This window comes from Orycteropus afer, unplaced genomic scaffold (genome assembly GCF_000298275.1).
Source record: "Orycteropus afer afer isolate SDZICR_OR568_19922 unplaced genomic scaffold, OryAfe1.0 scaffold00067, whole genome shotgun sequence".
In the NCBI taxonomy this organism is placed as follows: Eukaryota; Metazoa; Chordata; class Mammalia; order Tubulidentata; family Orycteropodidae; genus Orycteropus; species Orycteropus afer.
This window is the reverse complement of record NW_006921654.1, coordinates 11647375-11664677: the sequence shown is the minus strand read 5'-3', so window position 1 is coordinate 11664677 and position 17303 is coordinate 11647375. Positions and strand designations below refer to the sequence as shown.

Sequence of the window (17303 nt, the reverse complement as noted above, 5' to 3'; positions counted from 1 at the left end):
TCCTACTTCCGTAGTGATACTGCCTCGGAAACCCAAGGAGGGGTCGCTATGAGTCAGGGCTGACTCGACGGCACATAACAACAACAACAACAGAAGAGGAATTGCTAGGTGTGGTGGTAAATTTATGGTTCGAGAAATTTTAAGAAACTGCCATGAACTGTCTTCCTGAGTATCTGCTGGACCATTTTACATCCCTATTAGCAACGTATGAGAGTTCCCATACGTCACTTTTTCACTGACACTTGGTATTATCAGTCTTTTTGATCTAATGGGTATGTAGTGGTACCTCATTGTACCTTTAATTTGTATTTCCTTAGTAACAAAAGATATTGAACCTTTTCATGTGTTTACTACTCATTTGTATATTTTCTTTGATGAAATAAATGCCTTTTCACAGTTTTTGCTTATGTTTTAATCAGAAAGTGAGGTGTCTATCTTCTTACTCCATTGGTATTTCATGAATTTCTGGAGTCTTGTTTTTCGCTAATGCCTTTAGTACAGCTTGGACTTCTGCCAGTACCATTGGTTCTTGATCATATGGTACCTCCTGAAATGGTTGAAGAGCAACCATTTCTTTTTAATACAATGACTCTCTGTTTTCCTTACATTTTCTTTTGATGCTTCCCACATCGTTCAGTATTTTTGCCTATGAATCCTTCAGTGTTGTAACTTGAGGCTTGAATTTTTTCCTTAGTTCTTTCAGTTTGAGAAATACCAAGTGTATTCTTCCCTTTTAGTTTTCTAACTCCAGGTCTTTGTACATTTTATTATAACGTGAAAAACAAGGCTCCAGGAATTGATGGAATACCAGTTGAGATGTTTCAACAAACAGATATAACACTAGAAGTGCCCTCTTGTCTATGCCATGAAATTTGGAAGACAGCTACCTGGCCAACCAACTGGAAGAGATCCATATTTGTGCTTGTTTCAAAGAAAGGTGATCCAACAGAATGTGGAAATGATCAAACAACATCATTAATACCACATGCAAGTAAGATTTTGCTGAAGGTAATTAAGAAACACTTGCAGCAGTACATTGACAAAGAACTGCCAGACATTCACGCCGGGTTCAGAAGAGGGCATGAAACAGGGATTGCATTGCTGATGTCAGATGGGTCTTGGCTGAAAGTAGAGAACACCAGAAAGATGTTTACTTATGTTTTGTTGACTATGGAAAGGCATTCGACTATGTGGATCGTAACAAACTATGGATTACATTGCAAAGAATAGGATTTCCAGGACACTTAATTGTGCTCATGCAGAACCTGCCCATAGTCCAAGGCAGTGGTCATTCACCATACTGTTTGCAGAGCAAATAAACTGAGAAGCTGAACTACATAAAGAAGAAAGTGGCATCAGGATTGGAGGAAGACTCTTTAACAACCTGTGGTATCCATATGATACAACCTTGCTGCTGAAAGCAAAGAAGACTTGAAGCACTTATTGATGAAGAACAAAGTCTTCAGTATGGATTATAGCTCAATAGAAAGGAAACTAAACTCCTCACAACTGGACCAGTAAGCAACATCACGATTGCAGTTGTCAAGAATTTCATTTTACTTTAATCCACAATCAATAGCCATGGCAGCAGCAGTCAAGAAATCAACATACTGCATTGGGCATAATCTGCTGCAGAAGACCTCTTTAAAGTGTTAAAAATCAAAGATGTCACTTTGAGGACGAAGGTGCACATGACCCAAGTAATAATCTTTCGTTTGCCTTACGTGCTTGCAAAAGCTTGAGAATGAATAAGGAAGACCGAAGAATTGCTGTCTTTGAATTATGGTGTTAGTGAAGAATGTTGAACACACCGGACTACCAGAAGAATGAACAAATCTGTCTTGGAAAAATTACACCCAGAGTTTTCCTTAAAAGCAAGGGTGATGAGCCTTTGTCTCATGTACCTTGGAACTTGTTATCAGGAGGGACCAGTCCCTGAAGAAGGACATCATGCTAGGGGTCAGCAAAAAAAGGAAGACCCTCAGTGAGGTGGATTGACACAATGGTTACAACAATGGGCTCAAACAATAGCACCGATGGTGAGGATGGCCAGGACTGAGCAGTGTTTCATTCTGTTGTATAGGACCACTTTGAATTGGAACCGACTCAGGGACACCTTACAACCATATTAACAACATCTTACTGAGTTGGGATTTCCCCCTCGCTCTGGTTGCTCTGGTAGCTGCACACGTAGCCTCCTGTCTGAGTAAGATGCGGCTTTCCACTTGAGTCCCAGATAGCCCATGTCACGGGGGTTGGGGAATGTCCTCAGGCAGAAGCTGGAGCTCCGGCATCAGAAGGTCGTTTCCCTTCTTCCAAGGATCAGCTCCAGTACAGTTTCCGCCTGATTTTGGTCACCCTCCAAGGAGCTGTGATGGCACTGTGGTGGGGCATTCAGCTGCTAACCAGATTGTTGGTGGTTCAAACCCACCAGCTGCTCCATGGGAGAAAGATGACACAGTCTGCTTCCATAAAGATTTACAGCTTTGAAACCCTGGGGAGGTTACTGTGAGTCTTAGTAGACTCAGAGGCAGTAGGATTTGGTTTGGTTTTGGTCACCCTCCAGTACTTACGAATAGTTCATTTGTTTTTATTTTTCCAGAGTTTTATCATTGTTTTCTGTGGGAAAGGTAGTTTCAAAAAAACCCCTAAACACCATTAACCTGTGATTCCATTTAAAAATAGCTCCTTTTTTACTCTCCCACCTCAGACAATATATTTAACTTTGCCATTCACCTTCAGATATCACATGTAATTACTCTAATTTTTGATTTGAAAGTTGTTTATAGACTTAGAGTAACTCCACATTTGTTATTGTTGTTATGTGCCGTAGAGTCGGACCCGACTCATAGCGTCCCCTCCTTGGGTTTCCAAGGCAGTATCACTGTGGAAGTAGATTGCCCCATCTTCCTTCCAAGGAGTGGCTGGTGGGTTTGAACCATCAAATATTTAACATGATATGAAAAAAGGAGTAGCCAGTTACCATGGTGAAATTTGTTTTGTATTACTAGTCAAACACATTCTAGCAACAAATAAATAACTTAGTTTCCTTCTCAGTTCCCAACTATTTAAAACACCTTCAAAATCATCCATCAAAATGAAGCAATATGTGGCCAGTGCTTCCCAGAGTTAAAAATGACAGTTGGCTCGCATATTTATAAAGGCTTAGTACAGCGGTTCTAAAACTGTTCACAGGCCTCCTTTACATTCATACGAATTTTCAAGGATGCTAGAGAGCTTTTGGTAGGTATTGATATTTACCGTATTAGAGACTAAAACAGGAATTTCAAAATATTTATTCATGCATTTTCAAATAACAATAATAAATTCATTACATGCTGATGTAAGTAACATTTTTGTGAAAAAAAAATTTCAGAACAACAGCTTAGAAGAGTGGCATTGTTTTACATTTTGACAAATCTCTTTAAGGTTCAGTAATGTACTCACACGTTCTGTTAGCTGTCGTCACTTACTGTGTAGCCTCTGGAATATTCCTCTGTAGTCTTGTGAGAGAATGAGGGAGAAGGAGGGAAGTAGTGTCTCAATGTTGTTATGAAAATAGTTTTAACCTTACAGATTCCCTGAAAGGACTGAAGATTCCTCAGGAACCCCTGAACCACACTTCGACATCCACTGGTTTATTTGTCTCTGGAAGGATACTTAAAACAACCCATATTTGCCTGGGAGGAGGGTGAACTTGGTAGCTGGAAGAGAGGAAGGGTAGCTTATTTTCAAGTACCTTTTAAAATTTGAACCTTTTACATTAATTACCATTTTTTAAAAGGTCACTTCTTAAATCTCTATCTTCCTTCTGGCAAAAAGCTGCTCAAAGTAATAGTTTTTATAATTGTTTTTATTTGTAGAGGGAAGAAACACCCTCAGGAGATAGGTCTCTAATCTTCTTGAGGTCCCCACTGTCCCACAGCCCTTGTTCTTTTAAAGACTTAGCTCAGTTTGTAATGACAGAGTGTTTAGTATGCATTCTGTTTTTTTACCTCTCTTCTCCCCCATTAGATTTTCCACTCCATGAGGGCAGGAGTCGAGTCTGTTTTGTTCACCATTCTAAATTCAGTCCCTGGCTCATAATAATTTGTCAGTGAGTATTTGTTGAATGAACAAATGAGGATCATTGGGGAACTCACTTCATTTCCCATTTGTCCTTGCTAAGAGTTCTAGATTCTTCCCAGAAGAAAGACGTCCTGCCCAAACACCTTTTTTTTTGCATGGGCAAAAGCTTCCTGTGTTTGTTCTAGTTCCCTGTAGATTGTGTACTAGAGAGCAGAGAACAATTACTTTTAGGAGGATCAGCACGAGGCTTGTCCTTGTGAGGCAGAGACTGGAGGGTCCCGGGTTTCTGATTTTCCCAGACTGCTGGGCCCCTTTGTCACCTGTAGCATCAGCTGCTCCTCCTTCCCTCCCACGCTCCCTTCTTTCTTTGTTGTGTTGTTGTTATGTGCCGTCGAGTCGGCCCCGACTCATAGCGACCCCTCCTTGGGTTTCCGAGGCAGTATCACTACGGAAGTAGGATTGCCCAACCTTCCTTCCGAGGAGTGGCTGGTGGGTTTGAACTGCCAGCCATCTGGTGAGCAGTCAAGTGTCTTAGCCACTATGCTACATAATTCACTGTAATGCCTCACAGGACTCATGAACTGCCATAGAAATGGCTTCCATGGCTGTGGAGGCTGGGGAGTCCCACATCTGTGAGTCCGGCCTCAGTGTGGAGGATTCTCCTCACTCACATCCTTGTAGGCGCTGACAGACCTCTGTCGGCAGGTCCGGAGGACGTGCTGCTGGCTCCCAGGGTGGTGGGAGCTGGAGAGTCAGCTCAGATTTTGAAGCAGACGCAGGGGCCAGAGCAGGAGAGGGAGCTGTGCCGAGCGTCCTTGCGTATTGGATGCAGACCATACCCTCGAGGGAACTAAGGGTGGTGACTTGAGTCACACCCGTAGTCAGGTAGTGACTCCAGACACATCCTACCCGAATCCTGCCTCATTAACATAATGAACAACTCACTCCAAAATGGGGCCATCACCACAGGCATAGAGTCTGGGATTTACCGTTCATCACAAAATGGAGGACTGTGGCCAGAGGGGCCCTATTAAGGAAATAATTTACTGGACCACAAGCAGGAAGTATGAATGAGCAGTTTAGGAGGTAAGTGTCACAAATGCTTCTTTGATAGAGTCTCACACATGAAGTCTGTTTTGCTCTTTTCCAGATTTCCTTGTCAATCTTTGATTTGCAAAATAGCCCTTCAAGCCTAGAACTGCACTCACGCCTGTGGCTCAACTTTCAGCCAAACCACACACAGGTGAACATCACCACTAACAAGGCCCTCACTCCTCAGAGCAGCAACCATACAAGATCAAAAGGGCAGCCCTTGCCCCCCTGGGATAGAGCTTAGAAAGCAGGAAGGAATAGGAGAGAACAAGGAAAGGAAGTGGTCAACACAGGGAGGAAATGGAAGTGCTGTTAACATTTGTGGGGATGGCAATTAGCATCAGCAAAACATGTACGAATTGTAGAGTAGACAACCAATTTGTGCTGTAAACTTTCACCCAAATCACAGTAAGACATTTTTTTTAAAAAAGAAAATAAACTTTATCCCCCCACAACCACTCGTTAGGCTGTGTGTGTTTGGCCTGACTCCAGTGCCAGAGTAAAGGACTTTTAACCCACCGCGTCCTTGAGGCTGAATGAAGCTGGCCGTTTTGCTTACATGTCGCGTTGTGATTCTTTCAGAGTTCTCAGCTCACCCACCCCTGGTCATCAGAAGCAAGCGGCTGGATTTCAGAGCTGGCAGTATGCCTATGCAGGTACCAGACCCTCTGGTCCCACACTCTGCCGCTGCCACGAACACACCCTCAGCTGGGGCTCTTGCTGCAGCCATTGAGGGCCACTCGGAGGCCTCCTGCTCTCAGCCCTGCTTCTTTGCTTTACCATCGTCTAAAGACAGTATTGGGGAGCTCTGGTAGCATAGTGGCTAAGACACTTGCCTGCTAACCAGACGGCTGGCGGTTCAAACCCACCAGCCACTCCTCGGAAGGAAGGTTGGGCAATCCTACTTCCGTAGTGATACTGCCTCGGAAACCCAAGGAGGGGTCGCTATGAGTCGGGGCCGACTCGACGGCACATAACAACAACAACAACAAAGACAGTATTAACAATTAGCACCTGTTCCGTATAACACAGCCCTGAGTTTACGGAGGATTTGCAGTTAAGAGTAGGAGGCGGCCACAGTGAACTATAGTTTCATAGGAAAGTAATTCTTTTTCCTCTTACAATACAGAGCTTTAGCTTAGGGTTGCTTGTAGGTGAAGGCGTGAAGAGCAGTCTTTTTCTGGAAGGTATAACTCAGACCTTGTGGTGTTGGTTGAGATTTGCTTCATTAGTGTGCCACGTTTCTAGAGCTACAGTGAGTGTATCTTCCAAATCAAAAATCAATGCACCTTCTCTGACAGCTTTGGTGTTTTTTTTGTTTTGTTTTGTTTTTTTAATTTGTAAGTTTATTTTATCAGGGTTGTATCCTTTTGTTGTACTTATTCAATCTGTGTGCTGAGCAAATAGTCCGAGAAGCTGGACTATGTGAAGAAGAACAAGGCATCAGGATTGGAGGAAGTTTCATTAACAACCTGAGATATGCAGATAACACAACTTTGTTGCTGAAAGTGAAGATGACTTGAAGCACTTACTGATGAAGATTAAAGACTACAGTCTGCAGTATGGATTACAACTCATTGTAAAGAAAAAAAAATCTTCACATGGAGAAAAGGTTGAAGTTGTCAAAGACTTCCTATTACTTGGTTCTCTAATCAGCACCAATGGAAGCAGCAATCAAGACATCAGAAGACATACTGCATTTGGGGAACGTGCTGCGAAGGACAGCTTTCAGGTACTAGAGAGCAAAGATGTCTCCTTGAAGACTAAGGTGCGTCTAACCCAGGCCATGGTATTTTCAGTCACCTCACATGCACGTGAGAGCTGGACAGTGAATAGGGAAGACCAAAGAAGAGTTGATGCTTTTGAGTTGTGGTGTTGGTAAAGAATGCTGAGAGTACCATGGACTCCTAAAAGAACTAACAAAGCTACCCTGGAGGAAGTGTACCTGGAATGCTCCTTGGAGGCAAGAATGGCCAGACTTTGACCTACTTTGGTCGTCTTGTCAGAAGGGACCATTCTCTGGAGAAAGATATCATGCTTGGTAAAGTGGAGGGTCAGCGAAGAAGAGGAAGGCCCTCAACAAGATGGATTGACACGGTTAGGCTGCAGTGATGGCCTCAGGTATAGCAAGGATTGTGAGGCTGGCACGGGACCGGGCAGTGTTTCATTCTGTTGTGCCTAAGGTTGCTATGAGTCAGAGATGACTTGATGGCACCTAACAACAACAACAGGATTTATTTATCTGAAGAGTTTTTACAATATTTTTTTATTGATTAAAAAAGGCATGTGTAGCATACATTAGGAGGAAAGTAACAAAGTTGAGGCTGTTCAGGAAGGTCTAGAACATAGGATTGCCCTTGTCAGAACCCAGAGGCCTGCTCTGTAGTGGAACTGGAGACGGGAGGTTGACTCTTAGGAAGTGCCGAGTGCTGTCTTTTCACTTCAGCTTTACTGGTCGTTCAGCATAGTGTTGATATCACTCCTAGAGGTGCAGCCAGCCCTGCCTTTGCTCAAAGTAGGATATTGCACTATTAAACCAAAACCACATGCACGGCCATCAAGCAGTTCTGACTCAGCAACCCCATAGGACAAAGTAGAACTGCCCCCAGAGGATTTCCAGGGCTATAAATCTTTATGGAAGCAGATTGCCTTATTTTTGTCCCATGGGGTGGCTGGTGGGTTTGAACTGCCAATCTTCTGGTTAGCAGCCCAACAGTGCTTAAATCACAGTGTCACCTGTTGCTGTGCTACAGATAGGTACACATGTTGGGTAAGATTTGTCATACGGGCGTAGCTCTGGGTCAACACTGTCATCTCCTTTCCACTTGTCCTACATGCTACAAGGCAAGGCAGAAATATCCCTCATACTAAAAGGCTAAATAAATAGATCAGTGGATTTGCCTATATCTGTAACAGTGGTGGTCTGTATAGCTTTTAGTTTTAGTTTTAGAGATGTTTTTGCCTTGCCTTAAAGCCTGGATAGACAAGTGGAAACAGATGACAGTGTTGGCCCAGGACTGTCCCCTTGGGACAAAACTTACCCAGTGTGTGTATATCATAGACTCTAGGAACTCACAAGTGTTTGGGGGCAGGGCAGCACAGGCACCTCTGGGAAAACATGTAACTTCATTGAATCATTAACCTGACTTTTCCACGTTGTTCGTCTTGTACAGCTTCCTGTAGGCATGGCAGTTACCAGTCAAGACATGCTCTTTTGTGTGTTTTTCTTAGGCTACCCTTCCAGAGCATACCGTAGCTGCACTCAGTGGAGTAAGAGAAGCTAAGAAAGGAGAGAAGTGACAGAAGTTCGGAAAACATATACAAGGGAGTCAGGAGAGCCAGAGGAAACAGACGTGGAGAAACGCAGGAAGCAGCCAGATGAGTGGAGAACATGTCCTTGTGTTCAGAGTTACTCTGTGCAGTATACTTAGGGAGGGAACAGGTGCCTTGGCAGTACAGTTTGGGGGTTGTGAGAAACTGCTTCGTTCTGTGAGCTTGTCAAATGGTTATCCCTTCCTTTGTGTAATAGCTGATCTAAAATTCTGTTTGGAGATGAGATGATGGTTCCTGCTGGACCTCTTACTGTCCAAAGCAGCAAATTCTGTGACTGTCGATAGCAGTAACCTCTTGAAATTCGATTACGGAAGGCAGTTAGGAGGACTGAATCTGTGACTTAAATTTAGCATTTTACCTAAGAAAGTTTGTCATACTGGCACTGATCATGTATCATAAACGTGTGCAGGGCCATGTTTATATAGTAAGGTCCTAAGCCCAGGGGCAGTGGGAACCTGGTCAGCTTTGTTTCCTTACCTCTGAGTCCATAGTTTTCTGGCCTAGTATGTTAACAACAGGCCCTCGGTCAGTGTTGATGGAGTCAGTGAAAATTTGGGAATGAGGACTCTGTAGGACAGCCAAAGATGTGTATTTAAATTCAGGAAGTTGGATAATACTACTAGAAGCCATGTGAAAATCCACTGCTATTTCTTACCATCCCTATTTTAAAAAAACTAGTATCTGTAGATTTTTTTTTTTACATCTTACTCATAATCTTTCTGTTGGTTTGTTTAATGGTCAGTTATACAGTTTGTCTATTGAAAATGAATGTTTCATCAATCATAAATTAACATTAAAATTCTTTAAAAAGTGTTAACTTATTTTTTTGTTGCCGTTGAGGATATACACAGCAAAAGACTGGCCCGTTCACGGCTCCTCCGTGTGCCATCCAGGGCCGTGGAATACATTCGTGGGGCCGTGCAGCCGTTCTCACTCTCCTTTTCCAAGTTGTTCCTCCCCTTTTAACATAACTCACTACCCCTAATGTTCTTGGCTATTGAATATGTGACTTGTTATTTTAAACACTTTGTATCTTAACAGATAAAATATATTCTAATTATTATAAAACAGTATTCCTGTCTGATTTGAGAACACCCTGGCCGTTAATTTCTAGCATCATGACTTTCTGTAGTTAATAGAAAACTAGGGCGGGGAGGGAGTGTCATCAGCCACAGAGAGGTTCTTGTCCTTTTTGCTCGCTTTTTGTCTTTATGTCCTGCTCCCCTTGGGGGTCATTGAGATGGACTACCGTTTGTTTCCGTGCACGGGAACCCGCGTTAGAGCCTGTGGACGGTTGTGTTCGTGATGCTGAGCTGTTTTACAGACTTGGTTTAATACGTTTCGTGATAGCCACAGGGGTTCTTTGGTTGGTGCGCAGCCCGTTGCAGTCTGGCCAGTTGTTTTCACGCTGACGCCTGTGTCCTTCTATCACAGACCTCACAGCCTTGAGAGTATCCTTGCTTTCTGGCAGTGCTCCCTAGTGCCTGAGGAGTCTTCATTGCTTTCTTGCCAGACAGGAAGTCGCCTCCTATCCTAAGTGCTGGTTCCTTTTAGTGGAGAGGAAAATAGAGACTAAATTCTGGCTTAGGGGAGCCCCCGAAGCAATTGTAACATCGAAGGTCCTGCTGTAGCTGTTAAACTGATTACTGATGGAGCTCTTTTTATTTTATGTTTATATATTTCCTGTGTATAAAAAAAAATCTATAACCTCTCTATATGAGAAATAAGGAGCTCTGGTAGCATAGTGCCTAAGGCACTTGACTGCTAACCAGAAAGCTGGTGGTTCAAACCCACCAACCACTCCTCAGAAGGAAGGTTGGGCAGTCTACTTCCGTAGTGATACTGCCTCGGAAAGCCAAGGAGGGGTTGCTATGAGTCAGGGCCGATTCGATGGCATATAACAACACAGCAACAACAATACGAGAAATAAGCACACACCCCCTACCCACCTGAAGAAAGAAGTGTGACTCAGGTTCAGAAGCTCCCTCGTATCTTTTTGTATTGCATCCTTTTCCAACCCCAAAGGGGTAAGTTACCACCATCCTAATTTTCCATTTATCTTTCTTATTTTTCTTTATAGTCTTGCCATTTACATGAAAATTCCTAAATCATTATCACATAGTTTTGCTTGCTTTTGAACTTGAAATAAGTGTTATTTTACATTACATAAAACATTATTTTGAGATTTACATTGAGGTAGTAACTTTAATTAATTTGTGTTTACTGCTTTAGTATATTCCATTGTTTTACTGGCACAACTTTTGCATTTTTCTATATTGGTTCCAGTTACCTGTTGCAAAAATCCTATGAACATCCCTGTGCTTGTTTCCTTGTGCGCATGTAGGGATTTCTCCAGGTCGTCGTTTCGTCAAACATTTTTAACTCCATAGTAAGGAATACATTTCCATAATGATGCCACCGTGTGTGCATACACTCACTCACACACATGCCTGAAACAAAAAGTTTACTGTACTTAGGTATAATAAGGTAAAATTTGATGCTTGACACATAATGAGGTTAAGCCATAACTATCTATTCCATTCTCTTTCATGAAAATAACCATTGGATTACAACCAAAAACCAAACCTGCTGTCATCAAGTCGATTCCAACTCATCGCAGGCCTGTAGGACAGAGTAGAACTGCCCCAGAGGGTTTCCAAGGCTGTAAATCTTGGTGGAAGCAGACTCCCACATCTTTCTCCCATTGAGTAGCTGGTGGGCTCAAACCACCAACTTTTTGGTTAGTAGATGAATGCTTTAACCACTGCTCTACCCAGGTTCCTTGGGTTACAACCAGCAGTTTGAAGAACTAAGAGCAGATTTGCTGAGTCTAGATGTTTTTCAAAGTGGTTGGACTGGCGTCGCATCGGGTAAATTCCCACTGCTCTAGTCCTTGGTGCTGGCAGGCTCGGGTTGCCAGGCTCATGCTCCTGCCCCCTGTTTTTCACTTGTATTTTCCTGTTATGATTGGATTATTTGATGGGGAAACATCAAGTGCAGGCAGTAGGACAGTGCAGTGACAGAGGTGTGAACATGGAGTCGATGAAAGTGCCTGACCTACCCAGGGCCAGGCAGGGAAGGCTCCACGAATAGGGTCTTTCAGAAGATTGTAAGAAGGCATTTCTGACCTCAGCTCTTTCTTGGCAGAATTTCTACTACTGTTAGAACACGCTTTGATACTTACCTAGACAAAGTAGCCTCAACCTTGCTTGACTCTTGAGGCCTGTGGAAATTAACAACCTACATCCTAGAAAAATTACTTGAGTTTGACATGATTTCATAACTCTTGGCCACTCTAGGACCTGGCAGAAAAGGGATAGCAAGTGAAAAATTGCCAGGGACTCCCAAGAAGAGAGACGGCTGATTGTCTGTCCCCCCTTTAGTCATTTATTGCACTGGCTTCAGATTTCTGCTCTCTGCACACCTTACCCCCACTCCCACCCCCCCAATTCTGAAATCTTCAGTAAGTTTGATATGCTCTGTAGCTTTGCACTGATGGTAGAATTGAGCTGGTGTCCATGATGGGCCCCAAGGTAAGGAACAGTGTGTGTGTGTAGACAGTGTGTGCTGAAGATGAGTCAGAGTAGAGATGATGAAGTCAGCAGAGCTGAAAAATTGAAGCTGTAAGTGACTAAAAGAAAGACACTGAGGATATCCAAAGATCATGGGTAGAATGCATGTTTTTCCCCATCTGTGAAATGGTAGATTGAGCCAATTTCATTCAAATCTTAATAGATGCGGTAGCCTCAAGGCCTTGGTGACTCCTTGGTAACTGATAAGGGTTACAAGGACCCATACTATATGCTACATAATTTGTTCATGTTACTGATACAGTTAATAGGTACAATTCTGCATGTGTACATTCATCTTAAAAGGAAAAAGATAAATGCTTTCTGTAGCTACCAGTACTAAGTTTTCATTGCTGTTTTCCCTCAGAACTTCCTTTATTTGTCCAGTGCCACGATTTAGAATTTATCCCACGATGCTGGCTCCAAGAAACTTTTTATTTACCACCTGGCTACCTGACTCTACCTATCAGGGGTTGAGACTAATTGAATGAGCTCTGGTGGCATAGTGCCTAAGGCATTTGACTGCTAACTAGAAAACTGACAGTTTGAACCCACCAGCCACTCCTCAGATGGAAGGTTGAGCAATCTACTTCTGTAGTGATAACTGCCTCAGAAACCCAAGGATGGGTCGCTATGAGTTGGGACCAACTCGATGACAGTGAGTTTGGTTTTTTGGGTGTTTTGCCTTCTTCAGAAAGGCCTCCAGCTCTTCTTTGCTTTCCACGCCCAAATCCACAAGTCTGTGAAATAAAGCTGTGTTATGGTGTAAAGACCTCGCTTTTGCTTTGTGAAACAACCTGTGGAAGCCATCTTTTGTTTGATGTGGTAAGAGTTGTGTGTGCGTAAGACACTAGTGAAGTATCTCAAGCTCTTTTGGGAGAACAGAGTTTAAAAGGTAGAAACTATCCCGTCAGCTGTCTGTGTTCAGCCAAATAAAAAACTGGCCACCTCAGCAGCCCAGTTTCGGTTTTCTTTGGAGGGTATCCATTAGCAATGCAAATGTAAGGTTTCCTGGAACCATAAAGAAAACCTTGGGTAGTGCTTGTGAAATGCTAGTGCTTGGAGAGACTCACTGTGGTCCAATAGGCAGTGAAGGGCATCCCTGTTGGTCAGAAGTTGTTGTCCTTTTATTCTGAATTCAAAACAAATTCTGTTTAATGTTCCCGAATATGTCCCTGAGTTCAGGCTGCTACCCCTGAGGAAAAGATGGGAGCATGTAATGGAAAGTGAACGTTTGAGGTGAGTGCTCGTAGAAATGGTGACAGTCAGCGAAGGCTTACAGACCCCAGGTCATGTTAGCAGGGAGCCTCAAGAAAGATTGGTTTATTGATGTGACAAACCCAAGGCATGAGTTTTTGGTGGGGGCGGGGTTGTCTTCTATTTTTGCTGTGTAAGAGTCTTTGGAGGGAAAATCAATCAATCAGTCAGTGCATGGTCTAACCAAAAATTCCACACCTGATCACTTCACTGCATTTCTGTCTCTACACAGCTTTATTGTTTTGGAACCAGCGTTGTGAATTATTCTCTGTTAATAAGAATCTGGCTTTTTGTGTGTGTGTACATTGCCGTAAATCAGCAGTTCTCAAACTTTTTGTTCTATTTATAGAGTTGGGAAATAAAAATTTCTAACATAAGGAAAATTTAAAATATTTATAATTTCCAAAGAATTCTAAACCTATTACAAATTAGCATGAATAATATAAATAAGTAATTATTTTAACAATTAGAGTGGCGTTTTTTTGGGAATTTCTGTGATGTCTGAATTCATAGAAGATAACTGGGATAACTAAAGACTGTGGGTGTTGCCTCCAGCTGCTTTGTCTTATACATGCATTTTCTCTAAAATTCCATTTCGTCTTGAAGCAGTTCCCTGAGCATTTGTTCATTGTCTGCATCGTATGGAACAGTGCCTTTTCTGCTGGGGAAAAATGGACTCAGCATATTAGTGTGAGGGAATCTTAGCCAGACTGTTGGCAGCTTGAGGGCTGCTCTGAAGTAGAACCCTTTATTAAAGAAAAGAAGCGGACCCCTTAACAAAGGAATGGCCATTAAACAGCAGAGAAGAACAAGTGCACGCAGAGAAAGCCGGCTGTGTAGTGCTGGCAGCATCTTGTTCCGCAGCCAGCCAGATTCGGAGGGCCTTCTGCTGAATGGTATTTAGAAGCGTTTAGTGTACGGAAACCCAAGGAGGGGTCGCTATGAGTCGGGGTGACTCAGCGGCACCTAACAACAACAACAACAACAATGTCAGGCAACAGAGACTTTCCCTGTGGCCCAGGGGCTTTCTTCCATTTTCCTCGAGGACCAAGCCAGGCTGCCTTCCCCAAGAACAACCAACCAGAAGTTGGTACTCAGGGGACTGTTGACTGAGGGTCTTGATCTTGGACCTCATTTTCTTCCATGTCGCTCAGGGTGCTTTATAAGGAGACTGCTCTCGTGGATGCAGCAGAAGTGTAGAGTTCCTTCCGCTGGTCGGATGGAGCGCCATTTCCTCCAGGGCAGTTTTTCCCAGCCTCTGCACCCTTGCCATTGTGGGCTGGATAATTCTTGGGGGGGAAGCAGCATCGTGTATTACAGGATGTTTAATAGCATCCCCGGCCGCTACCCACGAGGTGCCAGTAGTGCTTTCTCTGCCGCCTCCACCCTAGTTGTGACAACCAAATATGTGCCCTGGGGCAAACCAGTGACCTAAGATTTCTCCCAAAGGCAAGATGAGGGCCAGCCACCTAACCGCCTCTCTGTAGTAAGAGCCTGGAGAAAAGATGCTCTGCTGTTGTGCATGGGGAGGGCCAGTCCCACCGTAACGGGATGTGGCTGTGGCTCCGCTGGGGATGGAGAGTGGTGCGGTGGCCTTCTTCCCACCTGCCCCTCTCGTTCCTGTTAAACAGACTTCTCTGGGCTTTCTGCTAACGAGTCAGGTGGTAAACAAAACCATCTTCTGCCAGACCCATTATGAGAATGAAACGTGCAGAGTTTTGTGTACATGAGTTCCCGTCCTGACTCTTTCCTTGGAGAACAGTGAAGGATCCTAGTGTAAACAGAACAGCCAACAGGAATTTGTAACCATAGTGAGCAGCATTTTTTCAAAACTGTAAATCCCAGAATTTCCCCCTCAAGTCATAATTAGAAAGCACCACTCTTGTGCACACCTTATGGTAAAAAGTTAACTCTGAGGTCAGCAGAGGGTTATGAAGGCCCTAGCAGAGAAGCCCCCACGGACTGGTGCTGGCAGCAGATTTTGTGGCAACATGCTGTCCGTTGGAAACTTCTTTGGGGTGGCCTGAGATCCTCAGGTCTGTGAGGTACATATGCATTTGGGGTATGGTGCACTATACAATTACTGTGAGATGATAACATGCCACTAGAGTCTTAGAGAGAGCTCTGGTAGCATAGTGCCTAAGGCACTGGACTACTAACCAGAGGGCTGGTGGTTCAAACCCACCAGCAGCAACTCCTCAGAAGGAAGATGGGGCAATCTACTTCCGTAGTGATACTGCCTCAGAAACCCAGGGAGGGGTCACTATGAATCGGGTCCGACTTGAGGGCATATAACAACAACAACAACAGAGTCTTAGAAGTGAAAGAGATCAGAGAGACCTCTTGTGCAGAAAATCGACATTCAGAAGGCTAAGGACCAGAGCAGAGCCGGAAGCCTGGGTTCTTTGCTCCCTCCAGCCCAGTTCCTTCCGTTTGCACCGTTCCACTTCCTTACCTGGTTACTTGAGAAGAGCAATAAACAGAACACAGGAAGAGGGTCTTAGAAATGGTGGCAAACACAAAAAGCAAGAAATTGGAAGGGAACACAATGGCTTTACCTCCTCCAGAAATGGTGGGGCTGCCATTTCCTGGAGCTGTGGAAGGCGAGTCAGTATTTCCAGCTCAGGGCTGGGAAGGGTGGGAACTTGGGTCTCTTTTTCTATACCCTTCTGTGACCTTCTGCTATTAGCAATAAGGTCAAAGGAGCCTTCCTGAGCAGTAATTGCCACAGCAGTGCCAAATATACTGGGGTTCTAGGGATCATTCCCCGGTTTTCCCTTGGCATTTTGCTTTAAACTCACTGCTGATGCAGCCAGTTGCTTATTTTGGAGAGAAACTACCAGTCTTCTCTTGACGACTCGATGATTGCTCGGTCCTTCATGTTCCTCCTCCTGTAGATGCCAGATTCAACATTACAGAAGAGAGCCTTTCCGAACGTTATAGCAAAACCAGTTGGGTTTCCATAATGTTATATTAATAGCTTTGAATCCCACTTTGGACTTTGAACAGTAAGTAGGTCACAGTCAAAAACAGCAGCCTTCAAGGAGAATCGTAGTTGCTGGTATGTGAGGCAGGTGGACGGGCAGGCAATTACTGCTGAACTTGCCTAATTTACAGCTATTAACATTTACATAAAATTTCATTTACAACCTGGTGCTGTGTCAGTAAAACCCAATGAAGTACACATAGCATCATTAGAACGTAATTAAGTGGGGAACAAAAAAGCATTAGAAAGTGCTGGGGGAGTAGAAGCCCCAAGCTTGTCCATTGCTCCTTGGAGCCAAGTGTAACACCAGCCTGAGAAAAGAATAGTCATGGGGAAAATATTTTCTTTCCCTCCAAGTCAGGAAACAGACTCACAATGGCTGCCGTTTCACCACGCTGGCCGTTGAGATGTGCAGGAAACTGTCCTCCATGACCAGCTGAGGTTTTCCTGCAGATAAATGAACCCTGAGGCCACAGTGACCTGTCTTGTTAATGAGTTAATGAAGAGTCTGGTCCTTTCGCTGACCCTATCCTTAAAAGCTTTCTGTGGAGCTGAATCACCATTCCTTAATTCATGAGTTAACTCTTTACTTAGCAAATGAGAAGCAGAAGGAGACAAGAGGCTGCCTTCTCAGAAGTGGAGACCAAGGGGCCTATTTCTTCATTTTCAATTTGAACGTTAACTTCATTTATAGATTGAAATTTCAGTCAAAAAAATGTTCTCTGCTTGCAGAACCTTGATAAAACTGGTATCATATTTGCTCAATTCCCTTCTACCTCAAGGCAGTGACATTTCACAGACTGATGTTTTCTTTCCCACCCATTACTCTGATGTGAAACGGCTGAGAATAGAGCAACATAAATGGTTTAGATTTTATGTAAACATTTTGATGTAGGAAAAAAGAAAATAAATTTTTATTTCTGCTAATCAGCATGATTAACCAAGCATCTTAATGAAGGAGGCAGATCCTCTCTTAAGCTCACGAGAGAGAAAACAGT

The 17303-nt window shown here is 43.6% G+C and overlaps 1 protein-coding gene across 1 annotated transcript in view; it reads left to right on the top strand.

Moving 5' to 3' along the window:
- Window positions 1–17303, top strand: part of CFDP1 (craniofacial development protein 1) — a gene marked incomplete at its 5' end in the record, with an annotated part of 110437 nt that overhangs the window by 49715 nt on the left and 43419 nt on the right. The window lies entirely within an intron of this gene.